At 40.9% G+C, this 13314-nt stretch overlaps 1 long non-coding RNA gene across 1 annotated transcript in view; it reads right to left on the reverse strand.

Annotated features, from left to right (window-relative positions):
• The window catches only part of LOC116595978, a 187791-nt gene that overhangs the window by 147058 nt on the left and 27419 nt on the right, over positions 1–13314 (reverse strand). The gene's annotated exons all lie outside the window — the stretch shown is intronic.

A 13314-nucleotide genomic window follows, 5' to 3' on the forward strand; every position in this document is an offset into this window, starting at 1 on the left:
TTTTAGTCCCAAATGGCACTTGCTTGATTTGTGGCCTGAGGTAAACCACCCCCATGACCCACAGACACTGGACCTTAAGACCTCCCTTCAGGTTGGATGCTGCCAGTAACAGAAGAATCCAATTACAACCATGTGGTGTCTCCTGCCATATCAAATTGTTTCATCAAATCATTTCATATAAATTTAGCAACAGTCCACAATTCACACACAGGCATCCTCTCCATTTGAAGAGCTGGCAGGGTCTATGTGTCATTTCAATGCCAATACCACCCTCTAGTGGCCAGAACAGGGGCTGGTCTGACAGAGCTGAGCTTTTTGGCTTGTTTTTCATGTCCTAGTGATGGCACTCTCCCCATCAAGAGCAACTGCACTGAAGAGTTGTTCCTTTTGACTGACAACCAACCCATTCTATAGTACCATGGATTAGCATGCTAGAACGGTAGTAGCTAGTAGGGCAGCTCTTCTACCTAAGCCCCTCGGTAATATCTAAATTCGCCTAAAAGTTAAGATTTCCTAGGATTCTATTTAAATATCAATAATCCTTGTAAATTTGGAATGGAATTTGATTTATGGAAACAATCTTTGCCCACAACTCTCAGAATACACCTATGGCATGAGTACATAGGTTTTCATTGCCATTTACGGGTAAAAGGATGGTTTCTGCCTTCCACAGAGGGCAAGAAGGTTTAAGGTGTTGTGTGAGGTAAAAGAAACAAATTTCAGAGGATCTCAGATGCAAATTTAGATCCAGTCCCGCCACTGGTTAAATGTCTTGGTCAAGTCAATCAGTTAAGCATTTGACTCTTGAGTTCAGCTCAGTTCATGAGCTCAGGGTTGTGAAACCCAGCCCTGCCTCAGGCTCAGTGCTCATTGGGAAGCTGACTTCAGAGTCTCTCTCTCCCTCTTCCTCTCCCCCTGCCCCTTTCCCCTTTCTCGAAAATAAATAAATCTCAAAAGTAATAATAATAATAATAAGGCAGGGGGATTAAAAATAATGCCTGGCTGACAAAGTGAGGGAAAATGTGTAATTCCTGGTATGTAATAGGTACTCAATAAAGTACATTATTAGGTGTAAGTCTGTACCAGCTCACACATGCCCCCAAAACAAAGTTTAAGTGAACTGTCATTTGGGAGAATTATAAAAAATGAGACGGATACTAGCCTTTCCTTTACAATTTAATTTCCAAGATAGGATTGTAAGACCTTCTCTCTAAAAGCTGTATCTTTTAGTAAGTCTTTGAAATACATTTATTGTATACTAATGGCTGCTCGTGATACTTTACATAAAATATCTCAATTAATCCTTCAGGTACCCTACAAGAAAATAAGGTAAATTTCCCATAGCTTGTATGCAGCTGGATGGGTACCTGAACCGAGATACCTAAACTCTGGCTTCACCCTCCTGCTCCACTATCCCATCTCCTTAGATCCAACACACGGCCAGGTGCAGGAGAACACCAATTTGGGATTTTTGTTACTGGTGGCTTATTCTCGATACTTAGTATCGGGCTTACAGGCTTTAGAGGATACAGAAGTGAGCTTCTACCCAAGAGTCAAAATATTTCTAATTAAAAACTCTTCCTACCCACTCACATTTTATGTGTTATCCATGCATAAACTAGAAAACAGGCAAAATGTTTGCAATTGTTTAGCTCTTTATTGTAAGTGGTTTCTTCAAACTACTGAAGACTATTTTCCTCCTCACAATAATGCTGACCCAGGAAAATATTACATCTTATTTTATACATCTGAGGCCAAGAGAATTAAGATCCCACAGCTAGGAAATGGCACAGCTATGACTCTTAAACCCCATTCTTTGCTGCCAATCCTGATCTTCCCCTCACAATGTCTCTATAGATAAGGTCCGCAGAAAACCTGTTTCTAAGTGGAAGATATCAAAAGCCTACTTTCAACAGGGCCAGCAGTTCAAAATCAAATCAAAACTTCATTGAGGGGAAAAAATGGAAATAAGTTTAAGGTTCAGGCTAAAGTTGCCATATTCTCAAGGGGCCATTGTTGCCTTTTTCTCTTCCCAGGTTAGCTATGGTCTGCCAAGCCTCAGAGGAGATTAGGACAGGAGAGGGCTGGGTAGATGGGAATCTCCCTATCTGTTGTGAATCCGTCAGTACTAACAGAAACAAATCCTCATCTGCCAACTTTCTGGGTAACTGCATTACTGCATTTGGAGGACACACACCATATTTTGCTTTACAATCAGACTATGGGATTGGCTTTGTAGACTGGTATTTGAACTTTCAAGGTGTATCTATCACATCCTAAAACCTCATCTTCAAAAAGATATTTTTGAGGGTAAACTTGAAGGGCCCAGTCCCTTGAAATCATTCTTCTCTACCCTGGATAACCTGTCAACAATTCATGTTTATAATTTTCACTCAAAATGAAACCACACTAATTTGGGAGTGGGGGCAGGGAACCTGTAAAGATAAAATTGGCTGCCTGTCACCCAGCTACCATGGTCTCTCTCAGGAGGGTGGAAGCTTCAGTGACTTTCCAGTTTAAGAGGCAAAGTCACCCTCAAGCATATGGGGACAACCAAGACTACACTTTGCAAAGTTGTCTGGCAAATTATCTTGTCCCCTACTAGAAGAAAAACAAATCCCTACAGATATGTGCAGCTGCAAGCAATTACTCATCTCCATTATACACTCACTTAAAAGACTAATTCAAACCCTGCTGCCTACACCTGGGTGAGGCAAGTAAACAAGTTATAAGGGGAAAGGGCAACAATGAAAAAAACCTGTCTATAACAGCATGTATATGGTCATTCCCAGAACCCCAGCATTAACTAATCAAGGCATCAAATAACTGTTCTCATGATTGAGTGGTCTGGGTTACTTTCAGGATAAGCAATGTACTGCTTCTGTTGCTAAATATCGTCGATCCCTTATGGAATTACAAGCCCCAAGCTACCCTTTAGAAATGCCATAAAGTTAATTATCTGAAAGAGACCTTAGGGTCCAATAACCTCCTATTTCCCCCCAGGGACAGAAGACTATATGCTTAAAGGTTCCATGAAACAACCAAAAACCTGGAGAGCATGAAGGAGAGATGTGCAAGTTCTACATCCCCTGGGCCAGACCGATGTTGCAGGCCGTGTGCTGGAAATGTTTCATGGGGGTATTTTTCACCACAAATAGGACACTGTTAGTATCATTTTCAAACTTCAGAGAAGGGAGGAAATCAGTCCATGATCACACGACTTGAAAGCCAAACAGAAATCAGCAATCCTCTTACTCGTAAGCCCAGGGCATTAAGCACTCTGCTAGGATAGCTCACGGGCTAAGCGTTTAACACGTGGAGTCTCCAAGTTGGCTTCATGTTGGAGTCAACTGAAGAGCTTTATTATTTAATGCTAATATCTGGATCCCAACCTCGGGGAATTTGATTTAATAGGTTCAAGCGTGTCCTGGGCTTGGGAATGTTCTTTTTCCTAAAACTTCACAGTTCATTCTCCTGTGTGACCTCATTTGCAAACCTCTGATGAAACAGAACCAGGAGGGCTAATGTATCCCTTTCCATGGTGGGTGCCAGAAATGGGAATTTAGCATAGGGCGTAAAACAATCATTTCAGGGATCATTTGGATCTAGATTTCCATCTCAGCTTTGTCACGTGCTAGTTTTATTACCTGGGCAAAATTAACCCTCTCTACACCTTAGTTTTCTCACTTGTAAAGTAGAAATTCAGTGTTCACCATGATTAAGTTGAACGGGACTATATAAGAACTTAGCACAGTGCCTGACAGGTGGTCAAGTACTCCAAAAATATCATTATCCCTATAATCTTTGAAATATATAGGAGTCTAGTGATTTCATTTAATCTAGATTATAAATCATACATAATTTATCATTAATGTTGGTAACTACCCTGGGAATTACCCAGTAGTTTGAGATATATTGACATCTCATTTAATGCTCCTCATGTCTCTGTGATATATTGTATTGTAAGTGAAAATGAAGTTCAGGGACAGGAACTATCTTTCCTAATGGCACCCATTCCTAAATGACAGAATGAGATTTTGAATGGATTCTCTAACAGCTCAGGATGGCTCAGATTCAATCAAATAACACTTCATACAAATGGAGACTGAGAATTTTTGCTGTGTTTTGAAAAAAATACAAGTTTTTCTTTAATACAGACTTCCTACTCTATAAACAGTTGGAGGAGTTATCTTTTGAACTACCTTTGGAGCCAGTTTTTAAGTACAGATTTAAAATTTAAAAAAAAAAAACACTCTTGTGGTTCTTGTTCTTTGTCTTAGATTTTAGAAAGTATTATCCAGTTTAATCACTCCATCCATGGTGCTTACTTTTAAGTTATATTCAAGCACGGACTTGATTTCAAGAAATGAACACTGGAGAGAATGAACATGTTCAAAAGATTCTTCAAGTAGTTTCAGAAAAGGGATTTCAAAATGAAACTATAATAGCTTACCAAAAATCAGAGGAGGTACAAGATCTGCTTTGCTTTTAGTTCATTTCCTTATTTTATTGAGGGAGCTTGTAAATGTGTAAATCACTAAGAAAGCACAAGTGAGACTTCAGGAAATGTCCAATAATATGTATCCATTACAGAAAAAGATTTTTTTTTTTAACCTTCAATTCCAGCCAATCCTAAGGCCCCCAAATCTTTTTTTTTTTTTTTTTCCAGTTGGGAGTAATTCTTCCTCTGATACATACAAGTGAAATCATCTGACTTCATTTTTCTTTCATGTTACAGAATGACCTCTGTATCGTAGAGGGTATCCTAGAATCCTGTCCTAGGATTAGAGAATTGTTACGGATTCTCAATTTCTTTATATTTTAATTGTTCCTGAAGTTATATAACTATACTCCTATCAATCCTATAGTCTTTATGAAATTGAGAATATTCTTTTAAAAATGCCTGAAAACTGGGGTAACTGGGTGGTTCAGATGGTTAAATGTCTGCCTTTGGATCCTGGGTCCTGGGATCAAGCCCCACATATGACTCCTTGCTCAGCAGGGAGCCTGCTTCTCTCCCTTCCTGCTTCTCCCCCTGCTTGTGCTCTCTCACTTCCTGTCAAATACGTAAAATCTTAAAAAAAAAAAAAAATGCTGAAAACTAATCTCGGAAACTTGATTTTAATATCTATAAAATATAACACAAGAGAACTTAAAACCCAATCTAGGCAGCAAATGTAAGTTAGATGCAAAGGCTATTAAAACTAGAAGGTGGGGGCGCCTGGGTGGCTCAGTGGGTTAAGCCACTGCCTTCGGCTCAGGTCATGATCTCAGGGTCCTGGGATCGAGTCCCGCATCGGGCTCTCTGCTCAGCAGGGAGCCTGCTTCCTCCTCTCTCTCTGCCTGCCTCTCTGCCTACTTGTGATCTCTCTCTGTCAAATAAATAAATAAAATCTTTAAAAAAAAAAAAACTTTAAAAACTAGAAGGCGTAAGAGCCCACCCACTGGCCTGCCCGCCCAAGAGTTAAACTGCAAATGAAGATGTTAAAGGACTTGTCTAGTTTCTCAACAGGAAGAAACAGAAAGAATTCATAAAACTTACTTTCTGAGTCTAAGAGAAGGATTTGCTCCAACCATCTACTGGATAGCTCCTACAGCTGTAACTATTTTCAAAATGTGATCACAATGAGATATTACAAGGGTAAGGAAAAAAAACTGATGTTGAGTCCAAACAATGTTAGACTGTTCAAAGTCTAGCGATTCCAGGGGCTAGAAAATCAATAAGCATCGGAGGCTTATAGAGATTCAGATCATCTATTCATTTTATAAGTAAGAAATCCACAAAGGAGGACATTAAAAAAAAAAAAAAAAAACAGGAGAAGTAATAGTACACACTGATTTTGCACTGGATTGAGCACTCAGCCAGGCCACTGATGTGCCTTCTCCTTATCCCAATAGCCTTAACAGGTAGCTTCTATTAATATTCCTGTTTTTTAAGATAAGGAAACTAAGCAAGAGTGTCAGTAGCTTACCAAGACCACATGGTTGTTGTAGTAGGCAGTCTTAAATTGGCCCCCAGCAATCACTGCCTTCTAGTATTCACATTTACATTGATGGATTTCTACCAAATGAATACAGCAAAAGTGATGGGAAGTCAGTTCCAAGACTGGGTGTACAAAAGACAGACTTCTGACTTACTGGCACTCTTCGAGTTCTAGCTTGCTCAAGGCAATGAAGCCAGATACCATGAAGTGAGCTGCCCCATGGAATGGAGAAGCTTCTGGCCAATAGCCAGCCGCAAGCTGAAGCCTTCCATTCAACAGCAACCAAGTGACTAAAGCCTACCAACCACCATGTGATTGAGTTTAGAAGCTAATCTACCCTCAGTAGTATCTTGAGATAACCACAGCCCAGCCCAACACCTTTCTACAGGTTGTGGGAGACTCTACAGATCCAGCTAAGTTTCACCAAGATGGCAGACCTACAGAAACCAGGATGATACTATGTTAAGCCACTAAAACTTGAGATAATTTGTTACACAACACTTGATAATATATCTAGTATATTAATATCTCAAGATTTAAGGGTATTGGATTCTAAGGTCTATTCTCTGATCTTACCCAACAATATCACAAGCATAGGCTATGCAGATCGTAGCTAACCTATAATATGATGACTATGTCCAAGTTTTTATCCTTTGGTTCATTTTAAAATTACTGAAAATTACTGCTAGGTGTCAGGAACTCCCCTTCATTTGAAGACAGGAAGACAAGGCAAGGTTTCTGATCTTATTCACCTTCTATAAGGGAAGAATACATGCAAACAAGCCAGCATTGTTAAAGTACCACTCAAATTCAAATTGTAGCTATTTACTTTAATGATTGAGTATACAATTCTGGCCTTTCCAGATTTTAAAGTAGATATTCACTGAGCATTTAATTCCTACCTTCGTTAGTCTTTTTATTTTTATTTTCTTTTAGCAGTACAGAAATGAACCTTATCTTACACACAATGTTACTTAGTATAAAAACCATTATTCACTTCTATCTCTTTGCTCAACCTAAGACAGTATTTTAAATACTGTTTCCTAAAATTAATAAAGTAAATATACAGCAGATGGGGTATTAGAAAAATCTATAGGGAAAGAACAATGGGAGATGTAGAAGTATAAATTGAAAGGAAATTTTTAGGAGGGAAAAAGGCAAGGATGACATTAAAATGGGCAGAAAAGAGCTAGTAGAGTATTGATTGCCTGCTGTAGCAAACCCATGTGCTGGCATTTCCCCCCACTCTTTCTATCTGGGGGCAATTGAGGAGAGTTCACACTAAAATGATAATCCATGGTTTATTTGAAAATGTATCTGACTTAATTAGCCGAGAATGACAGAGTGGATAATGATGGCACTGAGTGTTGACTTTGGGTTCCTAATGGTTTTCAGGAGAATTTGTCTCAGTTTAGTTGAGGAGACTGACAGGCTATGAAGTGAAAACAGCGACAGAATGAAAAATGATGTGTTTTTCCTCAAGCTATTTGATCAAGAGCTGGAGCAGTAGGTATAGATTTTTCACGAATTTACATTTTAATATCCATAAATTTCTTTCTGCTTCAGATAGATTAGTCTTTTTCATCTTTTCAAAAATATTAGCTTTGGCTCACTTCTTGGTTTTACTTATTTTTCTGAACGGTCCCAAGTGCTGTATATTCCACCCTACAAATGATGCTTATGGGAATTAAAGCAATTTTTTTTTTAATTCTCTGAAGTAGAAAAAACTTCATACTGAATTAGTCATGTCCTAATCATTCCTGCCAGACCATGTGTCCAGCAAGTAAGTATCTTCAGGGGAATTATCCACCAAGAACACAAAGACTCCATTTGAGTTTCTAAACTGAGTGGCTTAACCAACAGACTATTCTCACAGATCTAGAGAATGGAAGGTCGAGTTCCCAGCATGGTCCAGATCTGTTAAGAATCCTCTTCCTAGGTTACAGTGGCTGCCTGCTTGCTGTGTCCTCACATGGCAAGGGGGCAGGAAGGGGAGCCAGCAGTAGGGAGATCATTCTAGCCTTTTCCTCTTTTTTTTTTTTTAAGATTTTATTTAACAGAGAGCGATCACAAGTAGGCAGAGAAGCAAGCAGAGAGAGAGAGAGAGAGAGAGAGAGGAGGAAGCAGGCTCCTTGCAGAGCAGAGAGCCCAATGTGGGACTCAATCCCAGGACCCTGAGATCATGAACTGAGCTGAAGGCAGAGGCTTAACCCACTGAGCCACCCAGGTGCCCCTTTTTCCTCTATTCTTATAAGGACACTAATCTTACCAAGGGAGGTAGTCTACCTTCATGACCTCATCTAAACCTAATTACCTCCCAAAGGCCCCACACCTCCAAGGATGATCACATTTGAAGGATTAAGCCTTCAACATGAATTTGGAGGGGACACCAATACTCAGTCCTGACATTCCTTCTAGCGCTAATGGAAGGGCTAATGAGCCCAAGTAGAGAGAGAAGATGCTGTGCTCAGCCTGTGGTGCCACAGTCCTGAGTAGCTAAGGCAATCGGGTCAAACTGGATTATGTATGAAGCACAACTGATAGAATAACCTATACATGAGGGAAACCAATGGAACAGAAATGTCAAACAAGTATAACAAGTACACAGAACAGACAGAAGATAAAATAAGCACGATGAATGCTGGTGACAAGATAAAGCTGGGACAGGTTAAAGGATTGTAATTCTGAAAAACTAGATAAGGAAGATATTGCATTGAAATGAAAACAACTGAAGGAATTAACAGCAGAGTGGACAAAGTTAAGTAGCAAATTAGTGAGCTGAAAGACTGGGTTGAGGAAGTTGTCCAGAAAACACAAAGAATGAGATTGCTATTTAAAAAAAAAAAAAAAAAGGACACATTAAAAAATATAAAGATATAAAGAAGTAGAACTGTCCGAAGAGAAAGGGGAGAAATTATTAGAAGAAATGACAGGAGACCTTTCCGGAACCACAAAAAGACCTGAGATCACAGAAAGAATATAGACTGTAAGAGGGCTTGAAAAAAGTCATTCTTGAGACTTCTGAAAGGGAAGAGGGAACAAATCCTCAAAAACCTGAAACTGATGTCCAATTTCTTAGCTGCATTGGAAAAAAAACACAAATATGATGTGTGAGCATCTTCAAATTCCTGGAGAAATCATTAGCCCCAGAATATATCCTACCACGCTAACATTTAAAAGAAAACCTTTTTCAGATTTATGAGAGGTCAGAAAATATACCAACATTGAAGCTGTTTGAAAGATATTCTGCAGGAAGAGGAGAAATGAATACAACAGGAAGAGATATGAGAAGTAAGCAGAGATTTATAAATGTAGTGGTTTAAAGGAAGAACAGGAGGAGGAGGAGGAAGGAAGACAAGATGGGAGACGGAGGGGCGCCTGGGTGGCTCAGTGGGTTAAGCCACTGCCTTCGGCTCAGGTCATGATCTCAGGGTCCTGGGATCGAGTCCCACATCGGGCTCTCTGCTCAGCAGGGAGCCAGCTTCCTCCTCTCTCTCTCTGCCTGCCTCTCTGCCTACTTGTGATCTCTCTCTGTCAAATAAATAAATAAAATTCTTTAAAAAAAAAAAAAGATGGGAGACGGAGTTGGAGAGGACAGTAAAGGACAACAGAAAGACAAGGACATACGCCCTTACTTTGGAAGAGAGGGACAAAACCTTAAGATACTAAGAAAAGAATTCAGAAATGGATGTGAGGCAGGAAGAGACAGCAGGAAGGTCAGAGGATGCTCCTGTCCTCTCCTTATTTGAGACAGAAGGAGTCAGTGGAGGCAGAAGGAGAGACGCACTTTATAAAGGGATAGGGGAAAACAGGTACAAATATGGCTTTCAACTTAGGAGTAACCAGCAGGATAGAAACTACAGCTCAACTTTCAAGTCTATCCAAAACAAAACAACACAAAAGTTGAGAAAAGAAAAAGCATGGCAAATAAGAAACATCATTCTCAAAAGTTTTTTCCGTAAGTGTAGTGAACTACACTTTCTAATGTTGACTCATTCCTTGAGATAAACTATACTTACTCATAATGCATTTAAAAAATGCTATCAAATTTGTCTATGCACTATATTAAGATTTTTACATCTATGACCATGAATGCCCCTATAATTTTTGAGGTTTGTGTGGGATTTATAACAAGATTAATCGACCCCTGTATAATGATTCAAGCAGCTTTTTTTTAAAAATCCAAGTTTAAGAAAAACTTGGATACCTTTACTATTTGTGCTGTGAAGAACCTTCAAACACTTTGGGTCTAGCACATTTTTACATAAGGGTGGATTCTTGCCATTTTAAGGTCTTTAGTGGTTAACAAATCATCAAAGATCTTTTCAATCTGGCCCATCTAGATCTCCAGAGACATCATCCTCAACATGTGGAACTTACCTCCACCCCCCACCTCGACTCGCTCACTTGTCTTTGGCACAGGTTAGGTCTTCTTCCTGGAATCACCACTCATTCACCTACTTATTGGCAAGGATAAACTTGGAATTTCGCATTTCAGTCTGTCTCATCTGTGCATTTAATTCTTCTCCTAACCCTTAATCCATCCTCTAAAGGGCCTACATAGGTCCTTCCCATTGGACTGGGTCAACTCCCACAAAAAACACTTTTCCATTATACACATCTCCCAGTTCCATGCCGGACACGTTCTCACAGTACCCTTAGGTCAGGACCCCAAAATCATGGAACACAGCCCCCACCCCCATCTCCTCTGTTCTGCTGAGCCACACTGACCTCGATGCTGGAGCACTTCTCAGGCCTCGGCAACCTGAGGATGCTAAGGGAGTTTCTGAAAATTAATGTATGAGAAAGAGGTGGTATTTTTGAATTTGCAGGCACCATCTTTTACAGAACCATTGACTTAGCAGGATATACCGTTCAGGCTGAGAGAAACCTCGGGGCATTCCTGGGTCAACTGTCCTTCCCTGGCTCAACCTCTTCACAGAAGCCCAACCACCATACCTCAAAACCTGTTTACCACTAACAAAATCCTGAGCACACTCTTCTGACACCTTTCCATTCCTGTGTGTCGCTAGACAGGAAGTGGGGGAGAGGCAACTGGGGAGAGGCCGCTGGGCTGAAGGCAGACCTGAAATCAGAAATGAGGCTGAGCCCCAGCTGCAAAATTTGGTAATTGGGGTAGTGACCTTAGTACTGCCTTTCCTTCTCCCTTGCTAAGTATTCCTACCTAGCTCACAGATCCCGACCAAAGAAGGGATAAGATGAGATTTCTCACTGGGAGGGGTTTTATAAACTGAAGAATTAGAAGGGAAGTGAGCAAAGACTCGCTGGCTGGCCTTAAGAAGGGCTGCAGTATTTTGTGGCTGGCTTGTACCATTTTATGTACTAAGTAGAATTTTCTAAATGATCGTCTCTTAGCTCAAAAACATTCATATCATTTCTCCTAACTAAAAATTTGGCTGACTTCTTAGAGGAAGCCCCAGACTTCTCCATCTGCAGATACATGTAACAGGGTCAAAAAAATTTTAACTCACAACTCAAGATGTGCAAGGTGGGTAAAACATTAGTCTGATTAATTTTTCTTTCGAGTCTTTAACTTCTCAATCCACTTTAGATATCATCTGATTCAATAATTAAACGGTCCTTTAAAATAGTATTCCACATCTCTAAGAAAGGCTGCTCAGAATTCTAGGTTCCCTCTACCTTCCCTGGCATGCAGGTGTACAGGGGAGTCAGGTGTGTGAGTCCTTGGGGACACTGGGCCTCTGGAATGGTAGCCCTAGTCTGCCTGGGCGCCCCAAGGCTCTGCAGGCCTTCAACCCTGAAGATGGTTGAATTCAGCTCCCTCTTCTGATGCAGATGTGCTCCTGCGCTGACTCTAGCCATAGTTTGCCTTCGACAGGCCGTAGGCCCCTGAGTTACATCATCCCGTCGAGGACCACACTGCCCCATGGCTCTATCAGCCCTCTGAACAGGCCCTCGGGCTCTCAGTTCTGTGACTTCCTGACAGAAATTGGGGCGATTCAGGGAAGTTCAGCTGCTGCCTCTCCCAGGCTGAGCCCTCAATACACTTTCCTGCGGTGGGGCTCCAGAGAAACAAACGGTTTGCCCCCTTCTCTGTCCCGCACTAGACATCTTCCCAACACACCGATTTCTCAAGCCTAAACCTAAAGGACAAATGGGCAACATAGGTTCCGCCATCTCCCTTCCTCATCTCCATTCTCTGCACACAGCAAACAGAGGCAGTGTTTTCTTTGTTCACCTACACCCTCCTCTCTCCCTCAGAAGGGCGGGGCTGGTATTCCCAGGCAAGGCCTCTTCCTCACACCTGGGAGGATGTGGCTTATTTGTTGATCCATCAGCCTTATTTATTGATATTCTTAAGGGAACTGGAACATCCTTCCTCAAGACCATTACCATGGCTTACAAACCTATTATCTTGCAGACTAATCAGATTTGGATTATCAAAATCAGAGAGGATCCTTGCTCTTTCCCTTAGCATGTCCTTTTGCAATGTATTCTGTTCCCCAGAACTTCCCTCTCCCAATGCACCCGCCCCAGACGGCTGCAGCGGGAAGTGTAGCAAGAGTGCTTGTTATCAGAAAGGGGAAGAAGGAAAGCAAAGTATTAAGTTTGAAGGTATTACCCCTGCAACAGACAGGTAAAAACACTGTGGTGAGATACAACACTTTCTTGGAAGGATGAGGAACAGAGTGCAGACACAGACTTCCTTTGGAAGCTTGAGCTCCTCAGGCTTCTTTAGATTTTAGTACAAAGGACACCCTGGTGTTCAGGGAACCTCAAAGACATAGCCTAGAGAGGTTCCAAGTCTGAGTGGTCAATCCCAATAATTCATGGTCAAGATCCCAGCTACTAATGATGGTGACAATGAGCAAGCATCTAACTAGAGCTAACCAGAACCTCCATGTTTGTAGATGGCGGAGAGCTCCAACCCAGGTGTTCACAGGCAGCAGGCTGACAGCATGTGTCTGAAGCAGTTGGTTATAATAGGATATCAGAGTGGACAGGGCTTCTAAGGAACTAGAGAAATTTTTTTTAAAGTTTCAAACACCATTTCTACCCCCCACTCCAAACTGAGCATTTATTAAGGATAGAGATGGCCCATAACAGAGTTTCCCGTCTTTGGGATTATACAAGATTAAAATGATCCTAAATGATTAGAGTTCTCCAAGTGAATAGGAGGTTGGCAGCATTGAGAAGGTTAAAAAAAAAGCATCTCAGAAATACACTAAGTATAGTAACTTGCCACCTTTCACTTCATGTTAAATAAGAATGAATCTTCAGAGTAAACCTTTTTTTGTCTATTTATGGCGGGAGTAGTAGGATATAGTGGGGAACTGGTTTCTATCAT

Source organism: Mustela erminea, chromosome 7 (genome assembly GCF_009829155.1).
Source record: "Mustela erminea isolate mMusErm1 chromosome 7, mMusErm1.Pri, whole genome shotgun sequence".
In the NCBI taxonomy this organism is placed as follows: Eukaryota; Metazoa; Chordata; class Mammalia; order Carnivora; family Mustelidae; genus Mustela; species Mustela erminea.